The sequence below is a fragment of the Cryptomeria japonica genome, chromosome 10 (assembly GCF_030272615.1).
Source record: "Cryptomeria japonica chromosome 10, Sugi_1.0, whole genome shotgun sequence".
NCBI lineage: Eukaryota > Viridiplantae > Streptophyta > Pinopsida > Cupressales > Cupressaceae > Cryptomeria > Cryptomeria japonica.
The window spans coordinates 114653296-114658262 of record NC_081414.1 but is presented as its reverse complement, the minus strand read 5'-3'; the positions used below and the strand labels follow the sequence as shown (position 1 = coordinate 114658262).

At 33.7% G+C, this 4967-nt stretch overlaps 1 long non-coding RNA gene across 1 annotated transcript; it reads right to left on the bottom strand.

The window, feature by feature from the left end:
- Positions 1-2288: 2288 nt before the first annotated feature.
- LOC131859676 (uncharacterized) lies at positions 2289-4744 on the bottom strand. The gene is made up of 3 exons (XR_009359285.1): positions 4351-4744; positions 4115-4201; positions 2289-2560 (listed from the first exon to the last, which is right to left on the bottom strand). It is a non-coding gene; the product is annotated as an uncharacterized LOC131859676 (long non-coding RNA).
- Between the last annotated feature and the right edge of the window lie 223 nt (positions 4745-4967).

Here is a 4967-nt window from a genome sequence, read left to right as displayed (position 1 = left end):
CTAACTTAAAATGAGAAAATATTTCTAAATGGATAGAATATAGTGATTATGCCAATGGTGAATGCAGTGAATGGAAATGCTTCACATCTTGCAACAATTGTATGTGATAAGGATTGTGATTACTTTTCATGTTGCACAATGAGTTTACCTCTATGGATGATTTGTGAGAAGTTGGATCTTGTCTAACTTGCTAATGCTAGCGCAAGTGATTTGTATTCAGATCAATGAATCCTTTGTCAATAAATTCCTAGCAACATTCTCAAATAATCAAGCAAAGAGGTATGTTAATTACATCTATACATTTTATATTCATTATGAAATTGATGGAATATTAAATCTGTAATTAGACTAAATTTTCATTGCAATCATGTGTATTGTAAGTCTTCTCCATAAATTATTAGAAGGATGATGACTCTTTGAGTTCAATATTTAAAAAAATATCTCTAATATGTTTTAAATGTAGTTTATTGATAGATGATATCAACATCTTCTCTCCATAAAAGTAAGCTTTTAGTCGCGTAGTTATATTTACACCTTTTACCTCTTTATAGAATTTGAATGAATAATCATGTGTAATATAAGTCTTCTCCATAAATGATTAGAAGGATGATGACTCTTTGAGTTCAAGGTTTAAAAAAAATATCTCTAATATGTTTTAAATGTAGTTTATTGATCGATGATATCAACATCTTCTCTCCATAAAAGTAAGCTTTGAGTAGCGTAGTTATATTTACACCTTTTACCTCTTTATAGAATTTGAATGAATAAAAGTAAGCTTTGAGTGATGTCCATTAGACCATGGAGATCATTCAACCATATAATGGAAACAAACTTGATTTAAAACCCAAACAAAATTATTGGATTGAAACATAAACAAGGGGACGATATTGATGAGTCTGAAGTTCATTTATCCACAATATTATATTTATTGCAATTGAATTCAAAACTTTTGATACCCACTTTATTATGATATAGAACATGTGTGAAATTATATCTCATATAAATCTATAGATAAGATGATTAGTAATTTACTTTGCATGGTCAAAATATATAAAATCAAATAATGATGAACTTGATTATAAATAGTATGCTCTAGTGACCACAATTGGTTAGAGAGAAACACATTATCTATAAGGCAGTGATATAAACTTAAGAATGTGCAGGAGTTTTATGGATCCAAGTGTTAGTAAACTTTAAGAATAGGTTGATAACTATTTGTGTGATATGCACATACCAACATAAAAACTATGAGAGTTTATCAAAAAGAGTTCAAGTGGGTAAGCTATGAGAGTTTATCAAAAAGAGTTCAAGTGGATTGTAATAGTAGATTATCGTATAAATTAATAATAAAGAGTAAAGGATGATAAATTATGGTATGGTGTTTTAAATTTGATGATTAGAATAATCTCTAGTGTCTATATACAACAAGAGCTGCAGGGCAGCGAAGTTCCTGCCAAAGAATGCAAGGATTGTGTTTGTACTAAGATTTATTAAAACTGCTAGCAAATTTGTCTTGTAACAAAGAAGCAAGTTAGTAAGCTCAGATTGCATTTGTTGTGTTGGAATGGGATATGGACATGGAATATAGGAATATCATCAAATGATGTGTGTTGGAATGGAGTGATTGCAGGCTAGACACAATTTCTTGACTGGGCAGTAAGTCATGTTTGGATGAATTGCATTGTGAGCATTTGTGTGCGGTTGATGGCCCTAGTGGAATGGCAGTCTATGTGTTACAATAGAGGACTGCTAAACTGTGGGGAGTGTTGTTAGTGCCATGGCTTCCCTCACTGTCATTTGCAATCAATGTGTTCCTCATGGGGTCTATGGAAAGCGAGACTTTTGTTAGGTTTGGGTTTTGTACAACTGCCATACTTATTTATATCTTATTCAGCCTCGGGCATTCAAAAATCTAGATTATGATTCTTAGATCAGATACATAGTTAATCACGTGCTATAAAATAGCTAATTCAGGCACAACGATCTTACATTTGTAAGTTCAAAAACATATAATTATATCGATCATTAAGGTAGTGAAACACTGTAATCGAAGTAAATTTTGCATACATACATATAACATCAGGATACGTTCAGAACATGTGTTCATTGGAATTTATATTTTTCTTTCTTTTGGAAAGAATACGTTGAAGTTTACAATAGATTCAAAGGTTATATTATTCATATAAAACCCTTTGATTGAGTCTTGTTTGAAGTCATTATACATTTCCAATCAAGTCCATAAGAAGCATAAGCGTTATTGTCGCATTAAACTGTAAAGATAGGGGAAATCTTATAATGGATATTACATTACATTTGAAACTAAGGACTTTCCTCTATGAATCTGATTACACTCAGCCAAATGCAATTGGCAAGTATGAAATCAATCTCCATAGTTTCCCATAGCACGCTTCTAGTTTTCGGTAGAATTAGAGCTTTGGAACAAGACCGAGATTTTCATCACAATATAATCAAAACAAGTTTCTCCATAAAATGTGTCATCGTCGAGGATTTGAGTCATTGCAAATAGGTTTAGGATCCAAGCCCCAACAACTCTTGATGGCTGTCAAAAACAAGGCATGGAATAAGAATATCAACTAGCTAATTTTTCAACCTCTCTGTGTGCTTCCATAGGAATTGTATTTCTTTGATGCAATTAAACTTTTGTAATTTCTAACAAAAACATAGTTTTTCTATACTGTCATAAATTATTATACCCTTTTCCAAGGCTGTAATGACTATGCGCTTCCACAATCATTGCAGTTAATTGAATTACCTATCTTAAACCATTTTGAAAAAATCCAATTTTGCAAACTTATCCACCAAACAAGTGAAAAATCTCACCTAAACTTAATTTTTCTATATTGTCATAAATGTTTATGCCCTGTTCCAAGGACAAAATTTTCCCACAAACTAGAAGAGTGCTGGCAAGTTTGAAGTCAGTCTCCACAACCTTGCGTTGAATGTGTCTAGTCCCTGGCAGAATTAGAGCTTTGGAAGAGGGCATGAACATGCATCATGACATAATCAAAGCAGCTTATTTGTTTGACTGTTGTGGTTACAACCATCCTGGTGAACATAGTTGCAAAATGTAATAGCATATACAATACACAAACTATTTAACAAAGTTGATAAAGGAATTATTACTGCGTCATGCGATGGGGGCAGCATATGCACAAAAATTACTTATGGAAGATGCAGAAGCATATTTATTTATTAAATATAAACTTACTAAAAAATATGTTGGCATCGAGGATTTTGTTTACTGCATACAGTATGAGAATGTAGACCTCTGCAGCAATAGTCGTACAAATTACCCCTTGATGACTGCAGAAACAAAGGATGGAAACAAAACTAGCAAATAGATTCCTTTTGTCCCGACTATAATATTTAACGCTATATAACACATGCTAGATAAAGACTGAAAGTATGCCCAAGGTAATGTTCCAAAGCAATCCAGCAACATCAGAAGAAATAGCAGCCAATCTCATCTGTATAAATCCTTATACAAAAGGCAGAAAAAATTATGAAATGAGAGCCTTTAAGATTTAACATATGAAATTAATAAATTCAAAGCTATTTTAAGAGGAATAACATGAATTAGCAAATGAAATCAAGAAAGTTGAGACTATTTTAAAGAGCAATTGCTACTTGTGTGGCATTTTGAGCGGACAACAACATATTGAGAGCATCAATATCAAACTCATCTCCAAAAAAATGTTAAGAAAGTTGAGACTATTTTAAAGAGCAATTGCTACTTGTTTGGTATTTCGAGCGGACAACAACATATTGAGAGCATAAATATCAAACTCATCTCCAAACAAATGTTAGGGACAAACAAGAAGTACAATACCACAAAGCTAGTTAACAAATGGATGTCAAACAAAATACCCAGATATAGCTAATGGAGCAGCAGATTGAGGAGCAACTAGGACAAGAGTGTAAACAATAATAACATGGGGATGTGAAAACAAAAATTTGCTCAGTGAAAAAAAAACCCCTCCAGATATGGATGCCAATGATGGAGGACACCATGGAACACAATTATATGGTTACCAACATAACTCTGAATAGTGAAAAAGGATTTGAATGAGACTTGAATTAAAATAATTAATACCAGAGTTGGCTTCATCACTGGTGTCATACAGCGCAGAAGCTGAAATTTTGTATTTTTATCCCCATGAGTCCTTTTCTGCATATTAAGCTTTAAAGAAAATACACTGCATGTTATCAGAAGCATCGCACAGTGAACAACCCCAGAAGAATGAAAGTTAAAAATAAGTACAAGTTTGTTTTCATTTTATTTGCTTTCAGAAATAAAATAAAATATTGCTGCTAGGGAATCTTGCTCACCTCAACCATGCAGATGAGTGGGATAATGTCTTGCACACCTCAACCATGCAGATGAGTGGGATGGTGTCTTGCAGATCCTCTCTATGCTATCGAATACAATAAAGCTGCCCAAAGGAGAAATACCAGCAGCACAAGCAATGTTTGATTGCAATCAACAGGTCCAGAAAGACCATACCTACTCAAAATTCCGAAATCCTCTTTTTTTGTAACGTCCACAGATACATTTGCGAAAGACTGCAACGAATTTGATCCTCAGGCTAGCAGCCGGGGCCTCACAAAGAAGAGAATAGAAAGCTCCTTCGTCGTTTTTAGCAATACCTTCCACCGTTGAGAAAAAGTGGCACGCCATGCCCGTTGCATTCTCTATTTTCTTCAGCTCTATGCCTCGCCCTATTTGAAATATCCAATAAGTAACCTGCAAAGAGCTTTCAAAGTTACACAGAATATTACAGAACACACGGAACCTAAAAAGACCCTCAGTAACTTACATATGTCACTTTGAAAACGGAATGTGCGCACTGTATTTGCTTCCACATAATGTTTACGTGTAGGATGTTACTGCATCTTCCTGACAATTTGCCCTGCACCCTGCATTTTCCTGAAAATCTGTTGTGCAC